Genomic DNA, 15,627 nt, shown 5'->3' with positions numbered 1-15,627 from the left:
GGTGAGATCACTAGTGGAGGAAATATGAATATGAATGAGGGGAACACTAGCTACAGTAGCAAATCACTCTGAAATATCAGTGCCCTGACACAGCAGAAGCATACTACTTGCTCACATGCAGAACATTGGGCATCAGGGAAAGAACCCTCCTCCACACGGGCACTGAGGGTCCCATGCTGCTGATTCCCTTATCTTCACCACGTGCCCTTCAAAGCTACACGGGCCTTTGACATCCACCCAGCAAATAGGGAGAGGTGGGCCAGGATCACATGGACAGTGTGTGTAGGTATCCAGACAATAAGGCTGGCATCATGCAAGAGTTTTCATGCCTTTGTTCTTTCAATCCTCCTGGAAACCTTATTATCATCACCGTCTTCCCCATTTCACAGATGAGGAAACTCATGTTGTTGTTGTCTTTTTTTAATGTTTTAATTTTATTTCTGAGAGAGACAGTGTGAGCAGGGGAGGGTTATAGAGAGAGGGAGACACAGAATCTGAAACAGGTTCTAGGCTCTGAGCTGTCAGCACAGAGCCCGATGGGTGGCTCGAACCCACAAACTGTGAGATCATGACCTGAGCCGAAGTCGGACGCTTAACCGACTGAGCCACCCAGGCGCTCCGAGGAAACTCAAGTTTTTTAGAGCTTGGGCACCTGCCCAAAGCCACTGAAATTTTTTTCAATTTTTTAAATGTTTGTTTATTTTTGAGAGAGGGTCAGATAGCAAGCAGGGGAGGGGCAGAGAGAGGGAGACAGAGGATCCGAAGCGGGCTCTGTGCAGCCTGATGAAGGGCTCAAACCCACAAACGGTGAGACCGTGACCTGAGCCCAAGTCGGATGCTTAACCGACTGACCCACCCACAGGCGCCTCCCAAAGTCGCTGCAATTTTAAAGGGAAGGGAAAGATGTAAGCTCGGCCACATCTAACCCCGGACTCTGCTCTCAATCATTTCACTCTGCTGCTTCCTGAGGGTCAAGCCAGTCTGGGGGCTGCTGGGTTGGTTACTGGTTTGTTTCCTGCCAAACTTCTCAGGGCCCTGCCTGACTACCGCATGTGCACCGAGTGGCCACAGTGGTTCAAAGCACAGACTTGGAGGCAAGTCTCGCCTTGAACCCCAGTTATGCCCCTTACTGGGTGTGTGACCTTGGGCATGGCCCTTAACCTCTCTGGACTTCATCTGTGAAAGGAGAATAACAATAGCACCGGCCTCACAGGCTCTCCTGCAAGGACTGTGTTAATATATTTTGAGATCAAAACCAAGTGCAGTTTGTTGGCTGATACCAGAGTGGGCTGCGTCGTCAGCCCCATTGATCCGGAAGCCCGTTTTCACACAGCATCTCTCAGGGGCAGTAGCACGACCTGGACCATCCTTCTCACTTCACAATGAGGAAGCTGAGGCAATAAGGCTGGCTCAGTGCCGCTTAGGCTGCTGCTGTGCGCGTCGGCGGGGGCCGAAGTCAGGNGTTTCTCCAGTGCCCAGAGCAGGGACTTGTTTTGACTCAGAACAAAAGAGAGACGTAGAACTAAGTTTTGTGCAGCAGGGAAGCAGCCGCAGGCTCCCAGAGGGCGGGTCTGTTGCTGCCTCGCTACTCCAGCCTCAAAGGGGCCTCGGGCAAATTGACACCGCTGGGCACCCGAGTGGGGCAGCCAGCCCAGCCTGGCAGCGCCCAGAGCGCGCCCTGGGAGCCTGCAAAGGAGGAAGGAGGGAAGCAATCTCTCTTGGGCTTTCGGAAGGAAGCATTTTTTTTTTAAAGGAGAAAGGATTAAGGCGGCCAAGACAGTAGGATGAAAATCTTCCTGTTAGGACGACATCCCTTGAATTTGTGTCATTTCTTTGTGATGCTCTGTGTGTCTTACTGCCCTGGTCTGTGCAAGTCTTCTCAGTGTGTGTGTGTGTGTGTGTGTGTGTGTGTGTGTGTGTGAAGAGCTATTGAGAAGAGCCAGGAGACGAGAAGATGGCCTGAGGGACAGCCGGAGAGCCGCCTGTGAGCCCCAGGCTGTCCAGTGCTTCCTCCTCAGGCCGAGCCCCTGTTTTGTCTGCGCTCCAGAAGTTGAGTCACGCCTGTCTGCTCCCGAGGTCTGAGCTCAGCACCCACCTGCCACCCTTTCCCGTCCTCACTGTACATAAGCCAGCTCATAACTTTAAGCGCAGTGTCCCCCTTTGGGTGCTCTGGATACGATGTGTTTTACTCGTAAGTTATTAATGACTATTTATTACTCACTGGGTGCTGAGTACGCTGAGCACTTCCTGGGACCAGTGCTCCCCCATGTGCACCATTTCCCTTTAAAGGAGGAGGATTCCAGGAACCCGCTGTCTCCCGAATGGCCAGGGGAATGGTCTGCAGGCATTGTCTTGGTTGAAGGATTAGATTAATGGACTTCACAACTAAAATACGTGAGTTCTCTCGGCTACTCTTGCCCACCGCAAGGGGCAAACATATCAAGGGGGTCTGTGAGTCGCTGAGAAGGAAATCTCCCCCCCACCCTCGGGTCTGCGGACAGAAGTAATCACAGCACATGACAATTCAGTCGCCACATTAGATGTTCCGTGTATGCAAACTGACACAATTCAATAAGCATTGGTTGGGCTCCTTCTCTTGAATCCAAATAAGGTAGTTTTGTTGTTGATGTTTATTTTGTTTTGCTTACTACACAAAAAGTAAACTAAATATGCTTATGTTTTAACCGTCAACAAAAATAGTACCATGTTTAAACATCCTAATCATTGTTTTCAATGCACTCAGGAGTTTTTGAATTAACTAGATTTACTTTTATCCCTCCTTTTTTTTTTTTATTATGTTACGCAATGTGTAGATTCTGGAGGAGTATGTACATAGCATAGGGGTGGGAAAGGTGAAAACTGATTAGAACCTCTCAGCTCACTCTAAGCAACTCGTATGTCTGTGCAATCCCCTTATTACTCATCCCACCCAAGAGAGGTTTTAAGGTCAACACCATCTATTGAGCAGAAGGTCACAGCTGAAATTGGTGAGGATCAACCACTTATTCAAGAAGCATTTATTGAGTACTTACTATATGCCAGATATTGTGAAAGACATAAGGGACCCAGCTACAAAGAAGAAAGACACAATCTCTACCTTCTGGAGTTCCCTTCAAGGAGATAGGGAGCTGAGACCATCAGACTCAATCCCCTAGTTCGACAGATGAAGACAGAGGACACCAAGACCATGGAGAGGAAAATAGATTTGTTCAAAGGCACCTTGCACCTGAGAGCCAGAGCTAGGTCTGCAAGCCCTGGGCTGGGCTCTGCCCCAGTGTGTGCTCCACCTCTAATGAAAGAAAGGATCTTCATTTGGCTCCCCGTCCTGTGCCACATGGCTGGGCACAGGACGGTGACAAAAGAGACCAGAGGGAGATCACCTTTGAAATCACATTGTTGACATGGCTTCTGCTGTTTGCTACCTGCCGGTGCAAAGCATATCACCAGCTTCCAAAGGGCAGCTGCCCTATGTGTATTGCTAATTACACATATATATTTAATCAGAGTGGACCTCAGCATAGAGGTCACTCCCTTCTTTTTTAAGTTTATTTATTTATTTTGAAAGACAGAGCACACACGAGCAGAGGAGGGGCAGAGAGAGAGAGAGAGAGAGACAGAGAGAGAGAGAGAGAAAGAATCCCAAGCAGGTTGTGCACTGTCAGCACAGAGTCCAATGTGGGGCTTGAACTCACAAACAATGAGCTCATGACATGAGCTGAAACCAAGAGTCAGATGCCCAACTGAATGAGCCCCCCAGGTACCCCAAGGTAACTCTCTTCTTAACCTCTGTCTCCCAGGCATCAGTTCCTCCCTCTCCTCCAGAAAGTGAGATCAGGAAAACAGAGATAGACACAAGAAAAGGACAAATTATGACACTAGCTAATATTTACTAGCACCTTCCATATGCTTGGAGTTTTGTTACATTCAACCTGTCACTGAATGCCCATTACAGCCTGGGAAGTAGGCATTAGGTACCCCCATCTTATGAGGGAGGGCATAGAGCCTCACCTTTCTCCCAGGGACTCAGCCCACTAAGTGGCAGGACTTAGTTCCAAATCTGAGTCCCCCTGAGTCTGATGGCCATCCTTGGTCCATCACACACCAATAATATGGAGCAGTGTTTGTGGGAAGAGGTAATGGGAACAAGGAAGGAGCATGATTAAAATGAGGGGGAAGGAAGAGGGCTCAGGTGGCGAATCAACAAATGTTTAATGAACACAAGCTACACACAAGGCATTCTGCCAGGCATCTGCTGGAAAGATGCCAAGGGAACCGGTCCCTCCTGCCACCCCAACCGGGGCATGGGTCTAGTATTCACCCACTAGTCAAGCCAGGAACAACCTGTAACTACCCTCTGCCCCTCACCCTCCACCTCTTGTAACTTCCACTCTCTTGATCCTTTTGGGTGCCAACTGTCTATCTGCTCACTTGTAAAACGGGGATACTCGGGTGTCTACTTCATTAATGCAAATGTTGATAAAGTAATTAGGACAGCGTAAGGCACATAGCAAGTGCTCAGTAATAGAACAGGAGAGAACAGAATAGTTGGACCAAGCCCCCAGCTCATTACTGTTAGCTGCCATTACTGTATGTTCTTTACCAGCGGAAATGATGGTGAAATTGACACTTGGAATCCTTAGAGCACAAGGTCAAACACAGGGAAAACCAGAGGAGGTTTGAGGCCAACAGGGGCACCTTCTTTTGCTAAAGATACCTTGTAGGGTCAGGTATCTGTACTTTTTCCATGCAGGATCCCATTTTCCTCTTAAAATTTCTTCAAGACCTAAATGAAATACAGGCATTCTAGAAATGGTCCCCTGATAGAATATCTGTTAGAGAAGCACTATACAATAGAAACATAATCTGAGCCACTTCTATAATTTTACAGTTTACGTAGCCACATTAAAAAATCATAGTGATGATAACTGTAATTTAAAGACTTTGTTTAACCCAATATATCCACAATGTTATCATTTCATTGTATAACCAACATAGAAATTACTAATGAGGGATTTCACGTCCTTTAGTTTGTATCAAATCTTAAATACCTGGTGATTAATTTACACTCACAGCACAATGCAATTTGGACTAGCCGCATTTGCAGTGCTAACAGTTACATGTGGCTAATGTCTACCACTTTGGATCTTGCACCTTTAGAGCAAGCTGAGTCTGTTCCTTTAAAGACCAAAACATCTCCCCCATTAATTGGGGGTGTGTGTGTGTGTGTGTGTGTGTGTGTATTATTAGAGTAGCAGGTGGTCCTATTGGTCTCTCTTCCTCCAAGGAATGTGTGAAGAAGGAGCCCCGGGGCGCCTGGGTGGCTTAGTCGGTTAAGCGTCCGACTTTCACTTAGGTCATGATCTCGCGGTTTGTGGTTTGAGCCCCACGTCGGGCTCTGTGCTGACTGCCAGCTCAGAGCCTGGAGCCTGTTTCAGAGTCTGTGACTCCCTCTCTCTCTGACCCTCCCCTGCTCACGCTGTCTCTCTCTCTCTCTCCTAGAAATAAATAAAACATTAAAAAAAATTAAAAAACAAGAAGGAGCCTGATTCTGGCCAAAGCAAATCACACAAACCCAACCAAGGTCCTGCTGATAATACATTCATAGAGTTTCACACCCCAGCACACAAAGGGGCTCCAGCTAAATAGGCTTTTACAAATACCTTCAGATCTGTAACCACGACTCCCCAAAACTGGCTTCTCAAAGACAATACCTCTGCATCCCAAACACTCCCTTTTAAATGAGCACCTAAAGCCGCCACTTTCCCTAGCTTCCTGACAGAGATACAGTTCTGAATAATTTATTCAGTTTTTACAGATTTTCTGAGTACCACTGCAGGCTGGGTACCTTGCAAGCTGAATAAGATACAGCTTCTGGCCTCAAAGCTGTCAACGGGGGAACACAAGTAATATTAGGACCAGCCTTTCTCTGATCTTTTTTTGGAATTCCAATTGGAGTTATCATGACTGTGTCCCAGAATGGGAACTTCCGCGACCACGCAGCCTGCAAGCTCACTTCTGCTCTTGGTTTTGGTTTCATTTGTTAATTTGCTGTACATTCTCTCCCCTCTGAGGGACCCAAATTAGCTCGCCCTGCACTGCCTCCACAGTATATTTTAAGGCCACAGTATGTATAGGTTCCCAGGGCCACCCAGGTAACCTGGTGAAAGGAAGCTGATCTAGCTGTGCCTCTGACCCAGGCCCTCTTCCTTCACAAGGGCCACCCTTGTGTTCTAGGTGCTGGAAATCAGAAATCCAGACAACTGTGGACTGGCTTCTGTAGGACAATGAAAATAATCAAGAGTTCTGCTTGCCTCGAATTTCTTTTTCCATCCAGAAAGACCAACCAGCAGACTCATGCAAGTTTTCATCAAAGAAGCAGCCAAATGAATGCAGTAGTACTGAGTCATGGAGACAGGCACTAGATGTAAGCACAGTCAAGCACAGGCAAGTACCTTGTCTGAATAATTTCTCATCAACCAATTCTCATGACCATGTGTGGAAACCAAAACCAAGAGTCTTAGAACTAGACATACCCATCAGAAGGCATGTAGTGATCACCCTGAACACCATCAGACTACACGACTTCCAGGAGATCAGTTTTGAAGGTGACAGGCAGAGGTGTTGGGGCGGCTATTGATTATATGAGTCTGGAGGTCAGGAATGACAACTGGGCTAGAAATAGAAACATGAGTCATCAGCATACAGATGATATTTAAAGCCAAGAACCTAGAGGAGATGATCAAGGGATTGAGAGAAGATAGAAAAGATAAGAGACCTGAAGACTGGGTATTGGATCTGGGGAGATGAGGACAATAGCAAAGGATTCTGAGGGGGTGTCAACCACGTAGCAAGAGGGAAGCTAGAAGGATGCGGTGTCGAAGACTCAAGGAAAAAGAAGGATAGAGGAGAGAAAGGGGTACAATGAGTGCTGAGGGCTACCTTTTTGTGCTGCAGCAAATGAGGACTAAGGATTGCTCATTGGTTTTAGCAACAAGGAAGCCATCAGTAATCTTTTTTTTTAATTTTTTTAATGTTTTATTTATTTCTAGGAGAGAGAGAGAGAGAGACAGCGTGAGCAGGGGAGGGTCAGAGAGAGAGGGAGTCACAGACTGAAACAGGCTCCAGGCTCTGAGCTGGCAGTCAGCACAGAGCCCGACGTGGGGCTCGAACCCACGAACCACGAGGTCATGACCTAAGAGAAAGTCAGACGCTTAACCGACTAAGCTACCCAGGTGCCCCAAGCAGCCATCAGTAATCTTAATGAGAACAATACTTTTGAATTGTTGGGGACAAAATCTTTATTATAGTGGATTCATGAGAGACTGGAGGACAGCAATTGTATACAGCAAGAGTGGACAGCCTTTCAGAGCTTTTGCCATAAAAAGGTCCAAAAGATGAGGCAATTGCTAAAGATGCTCAAGAGAGTCTGTGTTTTACTAAGAATGTGAGAAATTACAGCATGTTTACATGAGGATGGAAATGGTCTACAAAGGACGGGAAATTTTAATTATTCCCAAGAAAGAGGGGTAATTTCAGGAACTATGTCCTTGAATAAGAGAGAAGAAGGAATCCCATGCAAAAGCTGAGATTCTGGACTGAAAGGAGCGGAGATTGCTTATCCATAGCAAAAGCAGGGAAGGTAGAACTTTCTAGTGTCAAAAATCCAGAAACAACAACAAAAAAATCCAGAAACAGCAAAATTGGAACTACCAGATCAATAACATAGTATTTAGTTAGAATTTAGTGTGCATATAAGGACAGTTCATAAGCTAGGTGCTGTCAAACTCAAAACTGATATGAAACTTAGGGCCATGACATTATAGGGTGTCTGCTAAAGAGAAAACGGGGAAGTTGTGTAACCTTTAAGATGACCGGTTATTACAATGGGGGCTCCAGGTGACCAGGAATTGGTTAAAAGTGAGGGTCTCATACCATTTTAGAAAAATGACTTGGGTTTCTTTACAGGGTATCTTATAAAGTGGAAATGAGGAAATAGTTGTTTAACCTTTATAATGATTGGTTATTACAATCAGGGTTTCTGATCAGCAGGGGGTTGGTTAGAAGTGAGTATCTCATACCATTTTAGGAAAATGACCAAGTTTCTCCTATGACGATCAGAGGCATTTACAAGAAATAACCTAAATTAAGTTTCGCTTATGTTCATAAGCTAGGTTTAATTTTGCTTATGTGGCTTAAATGGTTTTGTCCACGGAAGAAATTTTCAAGACGGTCTCCATTTTGCATTTGATTTTTTTAAAAATATAATTTATTGTCAACTTGGCTAACATACAGTGTATACTGTGTGCTCTTGGTTTTCCTGTGATTCATCGCTTACATACAACACCCAGTGCTCATCCCAAGTGCCCTCCTCAATGCCCATCACCATTTTCCCCTCTCCCCTAACCCCTATCAACTCTCAGTTTGTTCTCTGTATTTAAGAGTCTCTCTGTTTGAAAATATTTTCTCCCTTTCCCTTACCCCATGGTCTTCTGTTAAGTTTCTCAAGTCTCACATATGAGTGAAAACATATGATATTTGTCTCTCTCTGACTGACTTATTTCACTTAGCACAATACCCCCCGGTTCCATCCATGTTGTTGCACATGGAAGACTTCATTCTTTCTCATTGCCAAGTAGTATTCCATTGTATAGATAAACCGCTTCTTTTAACACTAAGCACAGACGCAGGTAGTGAATGGGCTTCTCTTCTGATGGCTTCTGTCTTCCCAGTGAAATAGCAAACCAAGATCATCAGCTGGTAGTAAATATGAGGAAGGTTTGAGGAGAAAGAAAGTAGAAATTAGTCAAATGTGAAAGTGTGAGCAGACCTGAGAGATGCAATAGAATTGTCCACTGGAAGTTAGTGGTGGTGAATTCAAGGCAAGAATAGTCAGAGTGGCTGTGCCTATTTCTCTGGTCCCATTCAACTTTGACGGTGCAGTCGCAGGGCAAGGGGACAGATGGACTTGATCAGAGTTGGACTTTTGAGGGAGAAGTTAGCAAGGGAACTATATATGGGAGAATGTAAATATAATGATGGGCCACAGAGCTGAAGATGGGTAAGGAGGGAGTGCGGCCACCGAGAGGGGAGAAGAACAGTGAGAAGGTGGTAGGCTCAGTGGACTTGCAAGTAATGAGCAAGGATGAGTTGTTAGGTTTAGGGAACAGAGAGAGGGAACTGACTAGATGTGACGTGCAGGGTATAGAAGCAAGATGACTGGAATGGAAGGATTGGTAATAGCAGCCAAGGCTATGACCTTAGAGGACGGTTGGGTGGAAGGGAAGATGAATTGGAGGGGAAGGTGAAGGAGCAGGTAGGCTAAGGTAAGGAAGGATCACCTACCAAGAATTAGAGCTTAAGTACTGGCAAGAGTGACAGCCACCCAGGAGGTAAAGTCTTCAAAGAATATGGGGGGGTGGGGGGTGTGGGGAGACGACTCTGAGGTTGGCCAACAACTGTGACATGGTGGGCAAGGATGACATGAGATCAATGCCAAGACTTTCGGGAGACAACGAGGCATAACAGCTAAGAGTAGAGACTGGAGCTAGCCTGCCTGGGTTGGCACCCCAGCTCTGACACTGATTCACTTTCCATGTCACATAATCTCTCTGAGCTTCAGTTTCCTGGTCTGTAAATTGAGGACTGGGTGAGTGCATAACAGTCCCCAGTCCATGGTGAGGGCTACTTAAATGGCTGGTATTGTTGCTGCAAGGAAGACTGAGGATGTGGAAACTGAGGCCCAGAGCAGTATTTTAACAAGCTGTATAAGGTCATTCAGCTAGTACGTTGTTTTGGGACTGAACACCCAGCTCTGTCTACCTCCAAGACACCTCTGAACCACCAGACCACACTACTCAGAATGGTAAGGAAAAATAATAGTTACAGTCACAGCACAGCTAACACACGTGACGTGCCCCTCCATGTCAACTATGACATAAGACAGTCCTTTGCCCCCTTCTCTCCTTGGTGGTCTGCTAACTCTCCCTACTCTGCACACTTTGCCCTCAAGGCTCTGCTGGTCCCGGGAAAGCATCTGACACTTAACTTGTGCTGAGATGAGAAGTTCTTGAAACAGGATGCCTCGCTCCTGCAGACCCTGGCTTTGGGTCAAAAGGAATCAGGTGCAAATAATGGTCGAGAGAGGGATCCTACCAGGGATATAGCCAGGCTTTCCGGGATCCCCTAAAATCCAGGCCCTGTCTTTCCTTGGCGGCTTCCTCTCATGACAGACACTGGTCTTGATGAGCGAACTCTAGCAGACAGATGTGAGTGAGGCCCCCTGACCCCTGGAGTAGCCGGCAAGAGCAGGCAGTGGCCCTGGGAAAGCCAACAAGTGGGCGTCAGCCATCAGAACTGAAGTCCAGGTGCGCGTGGGTGGCTCAGTCGGTTAAGCCTCCGAATTTACGCTCAGGTCATGATCTCACAGTTCGTGGGTTCAAACCTGGCATCAGGCTCTGTGCTGACAGCTCAGAGCCTGAAGCCTGCTTTGGATTATGTGTCTTCCTCTCTCTCTGTCCCTCCCCTGCTCATGCTCTGTTTCTCTTTCAAAAATGAACAGACATTTTAGAAAAATTAAAAAAAAGAAAAAAAAGAACTGAAGCCCAGTGCCCTCCCAGGAAGTCACTTGGACCAGAGATGTGAAGACGCTAGCCTGGGGTCACACAGCAGCTTGCTGGCAGAACAAGGGCTGGACCAAAGTCATCCGATACCCAGTCTTTGTCTCATTCCACAGCTCCATTCTCAGGGACAGACTCAGGAACAGACAGCCCGACAAGGGTTTCGGGGGTGCCGTTACCCACATTTAAAAACCCTTGTTTTATGAACAGCTGTGGAGATGAGCCTTCCTCCTCACTTAGGTACACGGAGAGTTTTCTCGTGGTGCCGTATGTTGTGAGGACCCAGTATACACGTCTGTGACAAATCCGCACAGCTATTGGAGACTTTAAAGGCAATAATCAAAAAGCCAGAGTTCAAGGCAGAGGAGTTAAACAGTCCTCCATTCTGTGGCGGACCCAGGCCATCCATCCAGCCTGGGATGCCAGCTTCCCAGGCCACGCGCCCAGGCAGATGTGACCTGGGAGAGGGAGAGAGGGATGATAGTGCAGACAGAAGAATATGATGGAGGAGGAAGGAAGAGGGAGGAGGGAGGAGGGGATGGGAGGAGNAGGCTCTCCGCTCTCCACAGCCTCTGGAGCAGCTATTATTATTACCCCCATTTTATAGATGTGGAAAGTGAGGCACAAAGAAGGAGAATGAGAATAAATCAGATCCCGTCCTGGGAAGAAAGGGGAAGCTCTGCCAGTCACTGTCACGGCCCCTCGCCGCCTGCTGGCGCTGACTGCAGTGTACAGCCACGCTCAAGCTCCCACTTCAACAACAAGTTTTCCCTTCGCCTTGTCCACAACATGCCACTGCTTCTAGAAGAGTTTCCTCTTGCCCCCAGCTTCTCATAGACTCCCTAGTCCCTGACCCCTCCCACTTCAGGCTCCTTGAAAGTGGCTCCGATTGAACTAATGGTTGGACTCAGGGTTCCCTCCCATCCGGCCTCCCTCCTTCTTTCTCTCCTGGAGCTGTCGCTGACCACTGCCCGCACCCCCACTGACACTGGCATGACCTCCATCTACCTCCTCAGCCACCTGCAGGTCCCTCTACCTCTCTGAAATTCTTCCTGGGTCACCTCGCCTATGGGTAACTCTTAAAGGAGCCATGCCCAAAAGTCCCAAGAAGGCTTTTGCGCACAAACCCCCTGGCCCCGGGCCCATGGTTTCCAGCTGTGTGGGACATCACAGTCACCCAACCCCAGGGCTAAAAGTCAGAAGTAATGGCTCTGGGATTTTGCCCAGCATCGGCATGTTTTCTCAAGTCCCCCCACCCCCCACCCCTGCCAGGCAACTCTTCTGTGTGGATGGGTGGCAATGCACTGATATAGGGCACTGAGTGTGTCTTAGAGGAGGGGGATCAGGGGACACGCTCAGGCGAGATGAAAGGGCAGAGGAAACCCCCACAGGAAGGGAGAGGGGGCTAGCAAAACTTTCCCCCACAAACAGGGCATGTCTGGTATCTGACCCGCTTCTGGTTTCTTAAGTTGCTTCTAAACTTTTTACTTCTAAATCTTCTCCCCATGCCCAAAAAGTCCTCTCTCCCTCCCAAGCTGAAAACAGTCTGCTAAAAAGGAAAAATTAGTAGAACAGACCAATGCCTCCTTGTTAAGACAGCTCCATAAGAATTGTTTTATTGCTTTATTTGGAACTTGACTTTTTTCTTGTAAGATCAAGCAAAAATGAGCATTAGTATTCTATGCATCCACAGAGGTGACCCTTGGTATTCAAGAAAAAAATAACATAAAGCAACAGACTGTTCACATTAGGATCATGTCCAGTGTTATTTTTCCCCCTAACAGTATTTTCATGAATCAGACAATTACATGGGAGTGTTAGAAGGTCCCTTCAAGGCCATTTAGTTCAGCCCCCTGTCCCATGACGAATCAGGGAGGCTTCGTTCAAGGGACACAATCTTACCATCATACCAACCTAAGTTTCAACCCCAGCTTGGCTACTTTCTAATCCAGGTTCCTCGGTTTACTTGTCCATTATAAGGGGGTCACGAGGGGCATCTGGGTGGCTCAGTCAGTGAAATGTCTGACTTTGGCCAGGTCATGATCTCACGGGTTATGAGTTCGAGCCCCATGTCAGGCTCTGTGCCGACAGCTCAGAGCCTGGAGCCTGCTTCAGATTCTGTGTCTCCCTCTCTCTCTGTCCCTCCCCGGCTCATGTTCTGCCTCTCTCTCTCTGTCTCTGTCTCTCTCTCTCAAAAAATGAATAAACATTAAGAAGAAATTTAAAAGGGGAGGTCAGGATACCCACCTCCACAAAACCACAGAGCCGTTGTGAAGAATGAACGAGACAACTAAATGCTAGTCCTCTCGGTTGAATACGATAATTGACCCTCTAACCATGACCACACACAAAAGCATTTTGACACAATCAGTTTCTGTCACTGGAACTTAGGATGCTCTGAGGCATCAGTCTCATTTGTGGGCAGACCAGGGGGCCACCAAGGCAGAAGCCCCTTTTTGTCACAGATCTTCTCCCAGCACTTTGCGCAGCGCAAGGAAGCACGTCATTATTGAGATGACTTAGCTGGAAAGCAGAGTGGTAAACGAGGATCCACACTAGGAGTCAAAATAACTAAACTGACCCCATTTCTACAAATTTCTGGCTGTGTGACCTTGGGCAGGCAACTTAACCACTCTGGGCCTCAGTTTTCTCCTCTAAAGGTGAGGATGATAAAACTTGCTCTGCCCACCTACATATTATGAGGGTCAAACGAAACTGTTTAAGGCAGTAGAGCCATGAAGAACATTGGGAAGTTAACCTGAAATCTCCATTTAGATCTTTCAATGACACTTCAAATCCAACATGGTTAAAACGGAATTCATGCCCATCCCTCATCTGCTCTTTCTCTATGGTTCTCCATGCCATCAAATGGTAACACTATCCATACGTAGGGCTGCTCAGGCTAGAAACCAAGGACTCATTAACTGCTTTTGCCTGCCATTCTCATCTAACTCATCACCCAAAACACCAATTTTCTCTTAGAAATATCTATTATAGACTCCATCCACTTCTCTCTACCTCCACCCTAATCCCAGCCAATACCACCTATTGCTTGCATCACTGCCTTGTAACTGGCTTACCTTTCCCCACTCTTGACTTTTCCTGATCTCTCTCTCTCTCTCTCTCTCTCTCACACACACACACACACACACACACACACACACACACACGTTAAAGCTGCTAAAAAGCCCTCCAAAGGCTTTTGAGATAAAGACTAAAATCCTCACACATTCTGGCCCTTAGTCTGACTCTCCAACCTCACTTCTTACCATTCTCTCTACCGTCAGCATTGCCCAACTGGTTAGGGCTTCATTTGGTTCTTTGAAACCACCATGCCACAGGGTCTTTGCACATGCCTACTCTTTTTCCTTGGCCCTCTCCCACTCTCTTCCCCTGATTAACTCCTACTCTTCCTAAAGATTTTTGGCTACAGCACTGAGTCACCACATCCTCAGGGAGTTGTGTCCTGGCCTCTCTGATTAAGCCAGCAGTCCTGCTTTTCTGCCTGTGACCCCACCTTCTCTCCTCCATGGCATCTGTCGTGCTGGCAGTTTTATATTTTCATATAAAAGAAGACATTCTATCTGATTTGTTGCTGACTATTATATTCACAACATAAAACACACTACTTAGCATACAGTAGGAATTTTATAAATGTTGAATGAATGAACATGGTTTGCAAAGGCAAATTTGAAGCCAACTCTTTTTATCTTTACATTTCTCTATCCTTTTCTTTTTTTCTTTCATAGTTTATTGTCAAATTGGTTTCCATATAACACCCTGTGCTCATCCCAACAAGTGTCCTCCTCCATACCCATCATCCCTTTCCGCTCTCCCCCACCCCCATCAGCCCTCAGTTTGTTCTCAGTATTCAAGAGTCTCTCATGGTTTGCCTCCCTCCCTCTCCCCAACTGTTTTTTCCCCTTCTCCCCCATGGTCCTCTGTTAAGTTCCTCATGTTCAACTTATAAGTGAAAACATATGGTATCTGTCATTCTCTGCCTGACTTATTTTGCTCAGCATAACACTCTCGAGTTCCATCCATGTGGCTACACATGGCCAGATTTCATTCTTTCTCATTGCCATGTAGTATTCCATTGTATAGATAGACCACATCTTAATCCATTCACCAGGTGATGGACACTTAGGCTCTTTCCATGTTTTGGCTATTGTTGAGAGTGCTGCTATGAACATGGGGTACATGTACCCCTATGCATCAGCACTCCTATATCCTGTGGGTAAATTCCTAGCAGTGCTATTTGCTGGGTCCTAGGGGAGTTCTGTTGTTAGTTTCCTGAGGAACCTCCACACTGTTTTCCAGAGGGGCTGCACCAGTTCACATTCCCACCAACAGTGTAGGAGGGTGCCCGTTTCTCCACATCCTCGCCAGCATCTATAGTCTCCTGATTTATTCATTTTAGCCACTCTGACAGGTGTGAGTTGGTATCTCAGTGTGGTTTTGATCTGCATTTCCCTGATGATGAGAGATGCTGACTATTGGACATCTGGATGTCCTCTTTGAAGAAGTGTCTGTTCGTGTCTTCTGCCCATTTCTTCGCTGGATTATTTGTTTTTTGGGTGTGGAGTTTGGTGAGTTCCTTATAGAGTTTGGATACTAGTCCTTTATCCGATATGTCATTTGCAACTATCTTTTCCCATTCCATCGGTTGCCTATTAGTTTTGTTGACTGTTTCCTTTGCCGTGCAGAAGTTTGTTTATCTTGATGAGGTCCCAATAGTTTATTTTTGCTCTTGATTCCCTTGCCTTTGGGGATGTGTCAAGTAAGAAATTGCTGCGGTTGAGGTCAAGGAGGTTGTTTCCTGCTTTCTCCTCTAGGGTTTTGATGGTTTCCTGTCTCACATTCAGGTCCTTTATCCATTTTTGAGTTTATTTTTGTGTATGGTGTGAGAAAGTGATCTAGTTTCATTCTTTTGCACGTTGCTGTCCAGTTCTCCCAGCACCATCTATTAAAGAGGCTGTCTTTTTTCCATTGGATACTCTTTCCCGCTTTG

This window comes from Crocuta crocuta, unplaced genomic scaffold (assembly GCF_008692635.1).
Source record: "Crocuta crocuta isolate KB4526 unplaced genomic scaffold, BGI_CrCroc_1.0 scaffold36, whole genome shotgun sequence".
Lineage (NCBI taxonomy): Eukaryota > Metazoa > Chordata > Mammalia > Carnivora > Hyaenidae > Crocuta > Crocuta crocuta.
The sequence above is the reverse complement of the archived record's forward strand: the minus strand, read 5'-3'. Positions refer to the sequence as shown.